The sequence below is a fragment of the Anolis carolinensis genome, unplaced genomic scaffold (genome assembly GCF_035594765.1).
Source record: "Anolis carolinensis isolate JA03-04 unplaced genomic scaffold, rAnoCar3.1.pri scaffold_15, whole genome shotgun sequence".
Lineage (NCBI taxonomy): Eukaryota > Metazoa > Chordata > Lepidosauria > Squamata > Dactyloidae > Anolis > Anolis carolinensis.
Genome location: NW_026943826.1, coordinates 11,818,722 through 11,835,314, shown reverse-complemented (window position 1 = coordinate 11,835,314; position 16,593 = coordinate 11,818,722). Strand labels below are relative to the sequence as shown.

The 16,593-nt window shown below is 38.6% G+C and overlaps 1 protein-coding gene across 6 annotated transcripts in view; it reads left to right on the top strand.

The window, feature by feature from the left end:
* The window catches only part of camta1 (calmodulin binding transcription activator 1), a 195,240-nt gene that overhangs the window by 32,621 nt on the left and 146,026 nt on the right, over positions 1-16,593 (top strand). The window contains exon 1 of one of the 6 annotated variants that reach the window (XM_062965985.1): positions 5,467-5,552. The exons of the other annotated variants lie outside the window; for them this stretch is intronic. The gene's annotated coding sequence lies outside the window, so the exon portion shown is untranslated. Of the gene's footprint in view, positions 1-5,466; positions 5,553-16,593 lie in introns of those variants that run through there. 6 annotated transcript variants of the gene reach the window in all.

Sequence of the window (16,593 nt, the reverse complement as noted above, 5' to 3'; positions counted from 1 at the left end):
TATTATTATTATTATACAACCGCTTCCATTGACAGCTACGTCATGGAAGCCACCTCAGATGTCATGATATACTGATGCAGCTCCTCTTTTTTCCTGCTAAACATTTCTTAATAATAATAATAATGTGATGATGATGATGATGATGATGATGATAACAATAATAATAATAATAATAATAATAATAATAATAATAATAATAATGGTTAGCAGAAAAAAGAGGGGTCACATCAGTATATCATGACATCTGAGGTGGCTTCCATGACGTAGCTGTCAATGGGAAGATCAGGCGAAGCGGTTGTATAATAATAATTATCATCATCATCATCATCACATTATTATTATTATTGTTATTATTATTAAATGTTTAGCAGGAAAAAAGAGGGGTCACATCAGTATATCATGACATCTGAGGTGACTTCTATGACGTAGCTGTCAATGGGAAAGTCAGATGAAGTAGTTGTATAATAATAATTATCATCATCATCACATTATTATTATTATTAATAAATGTTTAGCAGGAAAAAAGAGGGGTCACATCAGTATATCGTGACATCTGAGGTGGCTTCCATGACGTAGCTGTCAATGAGAAGGTCAGATGAAGCAGTTGTATAATAATAATAATTATCATCATCATCATCATCATCATCACATTAATAATAATAATAATAATAATAATAATAATAATAATAATAATAATGATGATGTGATGATGATGATAATAATGTTTAGCAGAAAAAAGAGGGGTCACATCAGTATATCGTGACATCTGAGGTGGCTTCCATGACGTAGCTGTCAATGAGAAGGTCAGATGAAGCAGTTGTATAATAATAATAATTATCATCATCATCATCATCATCATCACATTAATAATAATAATAATAATAATAATAATAATAATAATAATGTGATGATGATGATAATAATGTTTAGCAGAAAAAAGAGGGGTCACATCAGTATATCGTGACATCTGAGGTGGCTTCCATGACGTAGCTGTCAATGAGAAGGTCAGACGAAGCAGTTGTATAATAATAATTATTATCATCATCATCATCATCATCATCACATTAATAATAATAATAATAATAATAATAATAATAATAATAATAATGTGATGATGATGATAATAATGTTTAGCAGAAAAAAGAGGGGTCACATCAGTAAATCGTGACATCTGAGGTGGCTTCCATGACGTAGCTGTCAATGGGGAGGTCAGACGAAGTGGTTGCATCCCAGAGTATTAAAGGGCTCTCTTTGCCCTTCTCGTCTAGGACATTAAATATCACAACCTTGGTTATTTGCGAGTCTTGCGCATTTGGGATTAATGCTAGAGCTTTGTCAACTTACGAATTCCTTGAGGTGTTGCGGTGGTACCTTCAGATTTCCAGATGTTGTGTATTTACGTTGACCATTTGTATTATTTTCAATTTTTGTGTGGTTCTGTTTACTGTGTATTGTTTTGATCATGTTGGAAACCGCTTTGGACCCCTTGAGGAGATAGGGTGGCATATAAACAAAGTTTTATTATTATTATTGGCTACCGAAGGGCTCATTCCGGCGAATGCTGGCCCGTAGTCGTTGTAGGATTGATGTGGAAACCAAGCCCTCGTCTCCCTCCTTTTTCCTGGCAGGAGCAATTGGTTTTTATGTCTAGAGAGCCCCTGCGTTGGGGATATATTTAGAACGCTTGCCTTTCCTTTGCCGAACGAAATCAATTCTGCCTTTGACGGGCCCTTCTCCTCCGTTTCCCTCTTTGCTTTTGTTTCGTGCGTGTGAGATTGAAGAGGCGGCCGAGTTTCGCAGCTACTTAGGGAATGCGATATTCTTCGCTCCCGATTCATTTGAGGAGCCGAAGTTGGTTCATGCGCTGCTTTATTCTTCCAGAATGACACGCAAATTGGGAAATAGGGAAGCCCTGTGCAAAGCCTTGCAAATACAGATTGCACAGCGGCGTTCTTGCATGCCAATTTCCCCGGGATTTAATTGCAGAAACACTCAGAAAACTCAACCAATGGATTGAGCAGCTCGCCTTGAAGATATAGCACCAAACAAGTACCATATCTTGCAAAATCAGGGTAATGTGTTGTCGAAAGCTTTCATGGCCAGGATCACAGGGTTGTTGTATGTTTTTTGGGCTGTATGGCCATGTTCCAGAAGCTTTCTCTCCTGACGTTTCGCCCACATCTGTGGCAGACATCCTCAGAGATTGCTGTGAGTCTTTCGGGCTGTATGGCCAGGTTCCAGAAGCTTTCTCTCCTGACGTTTCACCCACATCTGTGGCAGACATCCTCAGAGATTGCTGTATGGCCATGTTCCAGAAGCTTTCTCTCCTGACATTTCACCCACATCTGTGGCAGGCATCCTCAGAGATTGCTGTGAGTCTTTCGAACTGTATGGCCATGTTCCAGAAGCTTTCTCTCCTGACGTTTCACCCACATCTGTGGCAGACATCCTCAGAGATTGCTGTGAGTCTTTCAGGCTGTATGGCCGTGTTCCAGAAGCTTTCTCTCCTGATGTTTCACCCACATCTGTGGCAGACATCCTCAGAGATTGCTGTGAATCTTTAAAACTGTATGGCCATGTTCCAAAAGCTTTCTCTCCTGACGTTTCACCCACATCTGTGGCAGGCATCCTCAGAGATTGCTGTGAGTCTTTCGGGCTGTATGGCCATGTTCCAGAAGCTTTCTCTCCTGACGTTTCACCCACATCTGTGACAGACATCCTCAGAGGTTGTCAGGTCCGTAGGTCCGTTGACGTATACACAACACTCACGGGCGCTTAACCCTGTGATGCATTCAAATGCATATCGAAGTTATGAATGCATCACAGGGTTAAGCGCCCATGAGTGTTGTGTGTACGTCATCGGACTTATGGACCTCACAACCTCTGAGGATGCCTGCCATAGATGTGGGCGAAACGTCAGGAGAGAATACTTCTGGGACATGGCCATACAGCCCGAAAAACATACAACAACTGCAAAGTCAGGGTAGCTATAGAGAATCAAAACACAGCTTCCTTGATCAAGTCCATCCTCCTGTTACATGTTCTCACTCCTTTCTTCCTGTTTTGTATACCTCGCAACCTCTTAGGATGCCTGCCATAGATGTGGGCAAAACATCAGGAGAGAATACTTCTGGGACATGGCCATACAGCCCGGAAAACATACAACAACGCTGTGGAGGCATTACGTTTCATCCAACCCTCGTAGGATCAAAACATGGCTTTCTAGGAGCGTTTAGGTCTCATTTTCTCCAGGACCCACTTATTATATTTTCTTCTTTGCATCACTCCCAACCGAGCATAAGGCATACCGTGACCCTATGTGTGTATATATATTTATCGATATATCGGATACGTAGCGATAGGAATCAGTAGGCCTGGCTGGTAAGGCTTGTCTGGCGTCCGCCGGTGCCTTTGAAGGATAGCGCCTGCCTCATGCTGACACAGTGATGGGATATTGATCCTTTCTGCTTGCTCGCCTGCAACGTGAGATGAGGAAGAAAGTGGGGACGAAAGGAGACGGGGACCCCCTCATGGCTCGCTTTCTTTGCTACGTGATACATTTGGGTTGGTGGTGTTGCTGCGAGTTGCCATTACTTGGATGAAATGGAGGATTTTTGTGCACTCTGCTGGCTGTTGTATCGAATCAGTGATTGGATTTCTGTTTCTGATTTTCCATAAAGCTTTAGATCATCCATGTATAGCAAGCGGGAAATTTTTGGTGAATTTCTTGCTGTTTCGTAGCCCAGGTTTGTTTTCTGTAGAATTACTGACAGAGGGACCATTGCAATGATGAACAGCAGTGGTGATAGTGAGTCACCCTGGAAAATTCCTCTCTTGAGATATATATATATACACACACACACACACACACACACACACTTGCTGTGCCCGGCCATGCGTTGCTGTGGCGAAGTATGGTGGTATGGGAAATAAAGTATTGAGGAATTGGTGGTAGTTAAGGTAAAGGGTCCCCTGGGCTGAGTGGGTTGCTAGGAGACCAAATGAGCGGAGCTTAGCCTTCTAACTGGCAGCAATTGGATAAAAACAATTATTCCTCTCCCTCTAATTAGGACTTTATTTTTCTTTTCTTTTTGTTGTATCAACCTAGAGGCATGGATGAGGGGTTGTGATGTCAGTTTTCGAGGTTGTGGGGTGTTTACTTTTGTTGTTTTGTCCGCTGCCGTGATGCCATCACTCTTTATATATATATATATATATATATATATATGTGTGTGTGTGTGTGTATTTTCCATGTCAGGAGCAACTTGAGTCGCTTCTGGAGTGAGAGAATTGGCCGTCTGCAAGGACGTTGCCCAGGGGACATTGCCCGGATGTTTTGATGTTTTTACCATCCTTGTGGGAGGCTTCTCTCATGTCCCCGTGTGGAGCTGGAGCTGACAGAGGGAGCTCATCCGCGCTCTCCCTGGGTGGGATTTGAACCTGGCAGCTTTCAGGTCAGCAACCCAACCTTCAAGTTCCGGGGCTTGATATTAACAGTTCCATAGCTTTCGTTGCCCACGGACAACTCAGTTTTCCATTGTTTCATTGCATTTTTGATGAACTTTCTAATGTTTTCACAAACCCCGATGACACCTAGGCATTTGATTATCCAACAATGTGGCAGTGAGTCAAATGCTTTTTTTTTTTTTGTAATCAATCCAAGTCGTATAGAGGTCTGTTTTGCGGCTTTTGCAATTCTCCAGTATCATTTTGTTAATCAGAAGATGATCTTTCTTCTTTTATTGCCTTTTTGTTCTACCCGCAAGATGTTATTTTCCTCCAAGTAGTCCTGGATTTGATCAGCTAATATGCCTGTCAGCAGTTTGAACATTATTATTATTATTATTATTATTATTATTATTAATAATAATAATAATAATAATAGTATTATTTTATTGTATGACACATCAAACAAGATAGACGTGCTGGATTTCATATTATTATTATTATTATTATTATTATTATTATTATTATTATTATTATTATTATGGTCTTGGAAAGAGGACCGAACAGCAGAATCAGTGGGAACTGGGGTTGTTGTGTATGACCATGTTCCAGAAGCATTCTCTCCTGACGTTTCACCCACATCTATGGCAGGCATTTCCCTGGTCCGTGAAGATCAACACTTGTCTGTTTGCCCGTGTTTATTGTATGGGTTCAATCCAGAGACCTGTTTGTTTAAATAGAGTGGTTGAATTGGTCATATTTACTCATTTATTTGTTTTGCTTATCTTCATTGCATCTTTTATACGTTATGTCCTGGTTGCTCTGTTTTTCTTATTATTTGCTAAAGTTGCCCTTATTATATGCAGAAGTGAATTTAATTTGCCTGTATATATCCCACCCTTTAAATATATATATATATATATATCTTGGTCCTGAACTAAGACTTTATTGTGTTTGATGTAAATATATGTGTTCAGTCCGTTCCTTTTTATTTTACTTACCGGAGCTCCTTTGTTTTGCAGAGATCTTGACGCAGCCGCCATTTTGGATTTCTTTTTAGTATTGTGTGACCCTTCACCTTTGATCCCTTGACCTGCATTATCTTGGTAACCATTTCATTTTTAATTTATTTTTTTCATTTTCTTATTCTTTTTCTTTCTTCCTTGTAACATGTTCACCTTTCTCAAAAACTGTGTAACATTCCCTAAAATAGAAGCATTTTGGGCCGACCGGTGAATGTCGTAAACTGTTGGCTTCATTTGCATTGAAATTCATTTCAGTTTTTAAAATATATATATATATATTTATATATATAGTCCTCATTGGATTTCCCCCTCCTATGTTTAACAGCGTGCCTGTTCTTATATATTACGTTGTTGTCGTTTTCTAGTCTTTCATTCAGAGCGTTTCTCGACTAACATTGTTTTTAAGAGTTTTAAAGTTTGCGTCTTAAAAGTTTTCCCTTGTCCCTTGCAAGCCCAAGTCATGCTTTTAAATTATATATTATTACAAGTATTCCTTTCCCTCTAATTAGGACTTTATTTTTCTTTTCTTTTTGTTGTATCAACCTAGAGGCGTGGATGATGGGTTGTGTTGTCAAATTTCGAGGTTGGAGGGCCCGTAGTTTTGTTGTTTTGTGGGTCGCCATGATGCCATCACTCTTTTATATATATAGATATAGATAGATAGATGTGAACAAAATATAACAAAAACATACAAACATTAAAATAATAATACAGTAGAGTCTCACTTATCCAACATAAACGGGCCGACAGAACGTTGGATAAGCGAATATGTTGGATAATAAGGAGAGATTAAGAAAAAGCCTATTAAACATCAAAATAGGTTATGATTTTACAAATTAAGCACCAAAACATCATGTTAGACAACAAATTTGGCAGAAAAAGTAGTTCATTACACATTAATGCTATGTAGTAATTACTGTATTTACGAATTTAGCACCAAAATATCATGATATATTGAAAACATTGACTACAAAAATGCGTTGGATAATCCAGAACGTTGGATAAGTGAGACTCTACTGTAATATGAAAATGCAACGTTTGGGCCATCCTTGTTTACAAAAATAATATTTTCAAAGCCATAGACATCTAGGGGCGTTGTGTGGTTTCCGTGTTGTGTAGCCAATGTGTTCTAGCAGCATTTTCTCCTGACATTTTGCCTGCATCAGTGGCTCTGATAGGTAGTAAAGCAAGTGAAGTATATATACCTGTGAAATGTCCCAATGTTTATTAACCAAGGGTCTGGGTGTCGTTCATTTGCTACTGTCTTGATTCTGGTTTTAATCAATACTTTTATCCAGATTTGGTTCATTTTCATCGTTTCTTTCTTTCTGTTGAAATTGTCTATGTGCTTGGGGGAGAAATTGCTGCTGTAAATTACTTTATATCGATGAGAACTAGAAACTTTGGGATAAATTGCTCCCAAAACGTGGACCTTGAAAGCCATTAGTTGCGGCGCCCGGCTCTCTTTGAAGGCGAATCCGTCTCTATAAAATGCTAAGCGTTATTATTATTATTAGTATTAGTGGCGCGGATCGATTGGCACCGGGGTTCAAGGCCCGGACGGACGGTTCCCGATCCGGAGGCCGATCGATATAATTTCGGCTTCAATGCAAAAGCCAGGGTTGAAGTATAGATCGTCTCTATTGTTACGCCGAGGAACACCACGGGGGTCTGTAAATAACAGCACGGCTATTCTTCCCAAGCAGTTTGAATATTTAATAATTTGGTAATGATCGGGTTTTCAAGCATTGCGTTTTGATGCTTTGGTCGCGGCTCCAGGATCAAGTAGGAAAGAAAAAGGGAAAATCGCATTCAAAGCCCCCCCGACAGATGGCCATGAATAAATAAAAAAAACAAACTTTATTTACTGTATATACTCGAGTATAGTTTTTCAGCCCTTTTTTTAAGACTGAAAAAGCCCTCCTTGGCTTGGGTGAGGGTCCTGGTTGGCTTATATTTGGGTCAGCTTATACTCAAGAATATATGGTACATTTATTATTTTTCTCTATTATTATTGATATTATTACATTTATTATTTTTCTCTATTATTATTGGTATTGTTACATTTATTATTTTTCTCTATTATTGTTGCTACTATTACATTTATTATTTTTCTCTATTATTATTGGTATTATTGCATTTATTATTTTTCTCTATTATTATTGATATTATTACATTTATTATTTTTCTCTATTATTATTGGTATTATTACATTTATTATTTTTCTCTATTATTATTGGTATTATTGCATTTATTATTTTTCTCTATTATTATTGGAATTATTACATTTATTATTTTTCTCTATTATTATTGGTATTGTTACATTTATTATTTTTCTCTATTATTGTTGCTACTATTGCATTTATTATTTTTCTCTATTATTATTGGTATTATTACAGTTATTATTTTTCTCTATTATTGTTGCTACTACAGTAGAGTCTCACTTATCCAACACTCGCTTATCCAACGTTCTGGATTATCCAACCCATTTTTGTAGTCAATGTTTTCAATACATCATGATATTTTGGTGCTAAATTCATAAATACAGTAATTACAACATAACATTACCATGTATTGAACTACTTTTTCTGTCCAATTTGTTGTATAACATAATGTTTTGGTGCTTAATTTGTAAAATCATAAACTAATTTATGTTTAATAGGCTTTTCCTTAATCCCTCGTTATTATCCAAGATATTAGCTTATCGAACCTTCTGCCGACCCGTTTATGTTGGTTATGTGAGACTCTACTGTATTACATTTATTATTTTTCTCTATTATTCTTGGTATTATTGCAGTTATTATTTTTCTCTATTATTATTGGTATTATTACATTTATTATTTTTCTCTATTATTGTTGCTACTATTACATTTATATTACTCTATTTTTTATTATTATTAATTCATTTATTATTTCACTCTGATCTTTTTATTATTATTGCATTTATTATTTTACTCTACTTATTATTACATGTATTATTTTCCTGTATTTATTATTATTATTATTATTATTACATGTATTATTTTCCTGTATTTATTATTATTATTATTACATGTATTATTTTTCTCTATTATTATTGCTACTATTACATTTATTTTACTCTATTTTTATTATTATTATTATTAATACATTTATTATTTCACTCTGCTCTTATTATTATTATGGCATTTATTATTTTACTCTATTTATTATGACTTGTATTATTTTCCTGTATTTATTATTATTATTATATGTATTATTTTTCTCTATTATTGTTGCTACTATTACATTTATTTTACTCTATTATTATTATTATTATTATTATTCATTTATTATTTCACTCTGCTCTTATTATTATTATGGCATTTATTATTTTACTCTATTTATTACGACTTATATTATTTTCCTGTATTTATTATTATTACATGTATTATTTTACTCTATTATTATTAAAAGGATACATAAGCAGAAAATGAGAATAATGATTTCATCAGAGTTGGAGAGTCGTATCTTAAATTTGTGCTTTATATAAATATTCAAAAACATTTAACCTGCCGATGCCTCAATTAATGTAATTTTATTGGTATCTATTTTTTTCAGAAATTTACCACCTTTGGCTTATACTGGAGTCAATGTTTTCCTATGTGTTTTTTTGTGGTAAAATTAGGTGCCTCGGCTTATATTCGGGTTGGCTTATACTCGAGTATATACGGTATATATATATGTATATATACACACACACACACACACACACACACACATATATATATATATATATATATATATACACAATATAATTTATATTATATATATATATATATACGTATACAAATATGTATTTATATGTATACATCCTTACCACCAGGACCGGTTTGCAAGCAGTTGTTTCTGACTATATTTCCCAGGTTTGCAAACGGTTAACCTAATGTAATGCAAAGACGGAGAGTGTTTCTCTGGTGCTTTCGCCGCAGAACATCTTCCGTCGGTGTTTCGACACGGATCTGATGATTCCTCGCATGTATGATTTATAAGGCGGAATATTAAGCCGCCGTTAAACTTTTTACCTATCGAAATCTCTTATGTATTAAGTGGGGGGAAGGCAATGTATTAGCAGCGTTTAAAATAATACAGTATTTTTTTTTGTGCCGAGGAAATCTAGGGCAAGAGCAGGAGCTTTGGAAGGAACTACAGTAGACTCTCACTTATCCAAGCTAAACGGGCCGGCAGAAGCTTGGATAAGCGAATATCTTGGATAATAAGGAGGGATTAAGGAAAAGCCTATTAAACATCAAATTAGGTTATGATTTTACAAATTAAGCACCAAAACTTCATGTTAGACAACAAATTTCACAGAAAAAGTAGTTCAATACGCAGTAATGTTATGTTGTAATTACTGTATTTACAAATTTAGCACCAAAATATCACGATATATTGAAAACATTGACTACAAAAATGGCTTGGATAATCCAGAATGTTGGATAAGCGAGGCTTGGATTAGTGAGACTCTACTGTATATTATAATTAAAGGCTGTGTTTAAACGTTTCTCAATGTTCAGAGAACAATGGCCGGAATCACAGGGTTGCTGTGCGTTTTCCGGGCGGCCTGGCCATGTTCCAGAAGCATTCTCTCCTGACGTTTCGCCCACATCTATGGAGGTCCCTCACCTGGAAAACACACAACAACCTTGTTCGATCAGTAGTTTCCAAACTACTTCTTGAGTGAGGTAAACAAAGGTTTGGAGACCGAGATGCAAGGCGTGTCTACATTGTAGGGTTAATGCGGATTAGCGCCACTTGAGCCGCCATGGGAGTTGTAGCTTCCCAAAGGCCTTCTCTTCCTCCTCTTATTCCACCTTCCTCCTCTTCCTCCTTTTCTACCTTCTCTTCCTCTTCTCTAGGCCTTTGAAAGTTGTGTCCAGATTGGCCTCAGTTCTTACTCCGAACTTGCAATGAACTCGGCTGCTTATTTATCCCCTCTCTTTATCCCTCCCTCCTTGGCAGAGCGATGGGACATGCAACCTGCTGGGATTCCCCTCCGGGCGTCATTTAAATTGCAATCGGGAGCGACTTTTCTGTGCCCTTGCCGAGGAAAGTTGCCTGAAAAAAACACACACACACACACATCACCAAAAACCAAGCCATCCGTTTTTTTCCCCAAAGTGCTAATATTATTGCAGAAAAGTCAGCGCTGGGTTTTCTTTTTGGTTCCTGACCCATATAGAGTTTTTTTTTTCCCCCTGCGTGTGCAATTGGAAGGGAATGGAAATGACACACAGAGGCGGTAAAACCGAGGATTGCAATTCTCCGGCGGCCGCCCGGGTCAAGGCTAAAAGGAAACGAGGTTTTTTCTCTTCTTCCCAGCATCGAACGAATAAATGGAGGGAGGAGGAGGAGAAATTGGACCTCTTCCGCCCGTTTTCTAGGCTGGTTTTCCAGTGTGTCGAAAAATATGACATTCAATGTGTGTCTGTTGTGTTATCCGGTGTAAATACGGTAGCCAGAAGGTTAACCAATCTGGCAGCCAATAGGGCCGTGAGTGCAGCAAATATGGTATCAATATACCCTGTTTCCCCTAAAATAAGACATCCCCAGAAAATAAGACCTAGTAGAGGTTTTGCTGAATTGCTAAATATAAGGCCTCCCCCGAAAGTAAGACCTAGCAAAGTTTTTGTTTGGAAGCATGCCCACCAAACAGAACACCAGAGCAAGCAGGAACGGTAAATGTACGTACCATAGAGCGTTGTACATGGAAATATTGGTAGTAACAAGAAATTCTTGATAGGATTCAGTTTGTCTGGTTATGCTGGTTTGTGATAACAACTACTGTACAGTATATGATAAATGTTCAATTTTTTTGTTCAACAATAAATGTGAATTCTTCTTCATGGAAAAATAAGACATCCCCTAAAATAAGACCTATTGCATCTTTGGGAGCAAAAATTAATATAAGACACTGTCTTATTTTCGGGGAAACACGGTATGTCTCGATATGATGCCTCATGAACCTGAATGTATACTCTAGTTGTTTTTCTTAATCTTATCTTTATATTATTGACGTACTCTTGATTGTTGTTTATGTGATTTTCATACATCGTGCACCGCTTTGGGTCCCGTGAGGCTGAAAAGTGGGATATAAATAAAGTTATTATTATTGATACAAAGACACAGCAAACGAGATCTATATGCTGGATTTCGTATCACAAAATCACAAGTCGAACACTTCCCAAGCCTATTATTATTATTATTATTATTATTATTATTATTATTATTATTATTATTATTTTATTGTATGACACAGCAAACAAGATAGATAAGCTGGATTTCATATCACAAAATCACAAGTCGAACACTTCCTAAGTGTCTAGGACTGTGATTATCCATGCAATGTTTTGTTGTGCCAGCTGTCAGCTCTAGTTTGTAGTGCGGTTTTCTTGTACTGATTCTTGGTCTGCTGTGCTTCGAGGAGTTTCTGATTTTTGACTTCAATCAAAATTATTATTATTATTATTATTGTATGACACAGCAAACGAGATCTATATGCTGGATTTCGTATCACAAAACCACAAGTCGAACACTTCCCAAGCGTTATTATTATTATTATTATTATTATTATTATTATTATTATGACACAGCAAACGAGATCTATATGCTGGATTTCGTATCACAAAATCACAAGTCGAACACTTCCCAAGCGTTATTATTATTATTATTATTATTATTATTATTATTATTATTATTATGACACAGCAAACAAGATCTATATGCTGGATTTTGTATCACAAAATCACAAGTCGAACATTTCCCAAGTATTATTATTATTATTATTATTATTGACACAAAGACAGAGTCTGACACAGCAAACGAGATCTATATGCTGGATTTTGTATCACTAAACCACACGTCAAACACTTCCCAATTATTATTAATTATTATTATTATTATTATTATTATTATTTTGGGTTCCTGGTGATTTGAAAAGGGCATTGTTTGTTTTTTGAACTTATGTAATATCATATGTTATGCTATGTCTTAGGAAAAAAAACATATCACAAAATCACAAGTCGAACACTTCCCAAGTGTCTAGGACTGTGTGATGTATTTTCGGATGATGCGTGCAGATCCCAGCAGGGTGGCCTTTTGCAGTTGGCAGGTCGTAATTTTGTCAATGTCTATTGTTTCCAAATGCCCGCTGAGATCTTTTGGCACGGCACCCAGTGTGCCCATCACCACCGGGACCACCTGTACTGGTTTCTGCCAGAGTCTTAAGTTCAGTTTTGAGGTCCTGATGATGATGATTATTATTATTATTACTGTGGAGCCTCCGGTGGCCTAGGGGATAAAGCCTTGTGACTTGAAGGTTGGGTTGCTGTCCTGAAGGCTGCCAGGTTCGAATCCCACCCGGGGAGAGCGTGGATGAGCTCCCTCTGTCAGCTCCAGCTCTGTACGGGGACATGAGAGAAGCCTCCCACAAGGATGATTAAAACGTCAAAACATCCAGGCAACGTCCTTGCAGATGGCCAATTTTTTCACACTTGCAGTTTCTCAACAAAAAATAACAATGGAGGAGTTCGATGGCATCTTCTGTGCCTCTGTTTACATCCCGAAGGAGAGGAAGTGGAGCTCTTTTCTCCATCAGATTGAGGGGATGATGGGTTTGGAGTGCACTTTGGACATTGGAGGCCGCAAACCTCCTCTTCCTCCGCGATTTTTCATCGTAAGCTGCTATCGACAGCCATAGAACGAGCCATGCCAATTCAGCCTTCTTTAAAAATAGCTCCGATCCTGGAGCCGATGCCAAGGCGGCTGAGTCGATTCCAATTTAATTAAAAGGCGCCTGATCAAAGGATAATGCCGCCAAGGCCCAATGACGGACAGACGGACGGACAGGTTGGTGCCGATCGATGGGCAACGGATTCTAATCCGGGCCCCGACAAAGGACGGCGAGGTCCAAACGTACCAGAACGAGCGGCGTTCTTATCGCCTTGGTTGCCATGGCTTCTCCGAGGCCTCGTTCCTTCCCCGTCTTCCTTCGCTGGATGTTTCTGCTTGCTATAATTAAGTTATTGCCTCTCTTTTGACTGTTTTGCGAGGAGCAGCATATGGCGAGAACAGCCAGCCCTGGATTGTTGAGCCAATACACGGCGTTGTGGAAGGAGAGGAAGCCCTCGCACCGAAAATAGAGATTTTTTGCAAAATCAAATACCATCCGCACGCCGTTCTTTAAAAGCAAGAGCCAGTCAGTTTTCTGCTCCTCAGGATGCATCCCAGGCCAGGAAAGACCAATAATAATAATAATAATAATAATAATAATAATAATAATAATAATAATAATAATGCGGTTTTCTGGCATTGTATATTTTTGCCGCTTCTGTGACTGTTTATTTGTATTTTGATTCCGTAGCCCACTTGTCAATGGATGTCCAGAATCAGCAGCATCCACTGCGGTCCTTTTTATCCTGGGCGACGACCGAGCCAGTATAGACTTTGTTTTGGTTTGATTCTCCATAATGCTAATGGGTTAGGTGCTCCTGGTTCCACTCCTCAGCCTCTCTGGCTTGGTTGGACCTGCCGGTAGTTACACTACCGCCAGCACAGCCCTCAGTCATCATTGGAGTGGTGGCACCTTGACAAAAAAATCAGTACAAGAAAACTGCACTACAAACTAGAGCTGACAGCTGGCACAACAAAACATTGCATGGAAAGTTCCTTGACAAAATTGAAGGAAAAGCTGATAAGGAGAAGACCTGGCTCTGGCTCACGAATGGGACCCTGAAGAAGGAGACAGAAGGCCTGATCCTCGCAGCCCAGGAGCAAGACATCAGGACAAAGGCAATTCAGGCCAAGATCGAAAAATCAGCTGATGACCCAAAATGCAGACTGTGCAAGGAAACCAACGAAACCATTGATCATATCCTCAGCTGCTGTAAGAAAATCGCACAGACAGACTACAAACAGAGGCACAACTGTGTGGCCCAAATGATCCATTGGAACTTATGCCTCAAGTACCACCTCCCAGCAGTAAAGAACTGGTGGGATCACAAACCTGCAAAAGTCTTGGAAAATGAACATGCAAAGATACTGTGGGACTAAGCCAGGAAGGTTTATATATCAGTGGAAGGTCCAATATACCCCAAAACCTCTGAGGATGCCTGCCATAGATGTGGGCGAAACGTCAGGAGAGAATGCTTCTGGAACATGGTCATACAGCCTGGAAAACACACAACAACCCAGAGCCGAAAACAGATTGCATTGTTCCGAGAGGAGGGTTCCCACGGGAACCCACCTGCAGCCACGGAGATCAGCAAAAGTCTCCGTTTGCAAAGCAGAGCCGAAAACAGATTGCATTGTTCAGAGAGAATAAGTGGGAAAGAAAGTCACGGGAAACAGAACGATTTCATGGGTGTCTATTAAACAGCAAGTCGGTTCAAGTCAAGCTTTGGTTTTGGATTTAAAGTATCCTGGCCATATAGCCTGGAAAACACACAACAACCCTGTTATTCCGGCCATGAAAGCCTTTGACAACACATTGTTTTTGGCTCTGATTTGTAAACCGAGACTTTTGTTGATCCTGTGGGAACCCTCATCACTCAGCTCTTCACTCGATTCCTTGTCTGCTGTTGCTACTTCTGACTCTCCTGAATGTCCTTGATGTCCTGCACTTTCCGAGCCGGTTTTCTCACAGAGAGAATCATTTCCCAGACTTGTGGGCCCATGACTTTGTGCCACAATCCTCTTTGAATCACCCACAGGAAAACTCACAATCCTCTCTAAATGATCAGTTAAACCATCAACTCAGTCTTTGCAACTAGGCGTTTCCAGGATACATTAAATCCAAAACCAAAGCTTGCCTTGAACCAGGAACAAGAGAACTCAGGCTTAGCTCCTCACTCTCACGCAGCGTTGCCTGAACCGACTTGCGGTTTAATAGACGCCCATGAAATCGTTTTGTTTCCCGTGAATCTCTTTCCCACATATTCTCTCTGAACAACGCAATCTGTTTTCGGTTCTGCTTTGCAAACGGAGACTTTTGCTGATCTCCGTGGCTGCAGGTGGGTTCCCGTGGGAACCCTCCTTATCACTCAGCTCTTCACTCGATTCCTTATCTTGCAAAACGTGGAAATACTTCCTCCCTTTTTTTCAAGGAGGTTTCCGACTTGTTCCTGCCTTTGAAATGTCTCTTTTTTGCCCCAGAAAGAGGGGGGGGGGGGAAGGATGAAGGAAGAAGGCAGAGAAAAAGAGAGCGAGACTGGGAAGCTCTGGGCTTTCTCCGCCTTGGCTTTGAAATTTAAATTTCTGCTGCCTTTGAAGTTGTCTTTTTTTCCCCTCTCTCCTGAGCAACGCAGTTATATTTGAGGAAACCCTGGCTGCTATTCTTAGGAACGAAGAAAGGAAAGGGGTCCCCGGGAGGTGAAGGAGCCGACAACGACAACGCTTTGCCGCCTTTCAAAACCTGCAATTTCTCATTACACCGCGCCACCCTCTTCATGTGCACCTGGCAATGAAACACAAGAGCTGTGGCAAAGCAATCGGATTTTTTATTTATTTTTTTGCAGGGTGGAATTGGATGAGATATTTCCTCAATGTGGAATCGGTCCCTGGATAAGAATGTTTGTATTGTATTAGAAGGGGATAGTGCGTCGGCCACAGCCTGAATGCTTTGAGCATAATAATAATAATAATAATAATAATAATAATAATAATAATAATAATAATAATGGGTTTCTCTACAACAATAGTAATAATAATTGATTGAAGTCAAAAATCAGAAACTCCTCAAAGCACAGCAGACAAAGAATCAGTACAAGAAAACCGCACTACAAACTAGAGCTGACAGCTGGCACAACAAAACATTGCATGGAAAGTTCCTTGACAAAATGGAAGGAAAAGCTGACAAGGAGAAGACCTGGCTAATAATAATAATAACAGTAATGGGTTTCTGTACAACAACAACAACAACAACAATAGTAATAATAATAATAATAATAATAATGGGTTTCTGTACAACAACAATAGTAATAATAATAATAATAATAATGGGTTCCTGTACAACAACAACAACAATAATATTGGGTTTCTGTACAACAACAACAACAACAACAATAGTAATAATAATAATAATAATAATATAATGGGTTTCTGTACA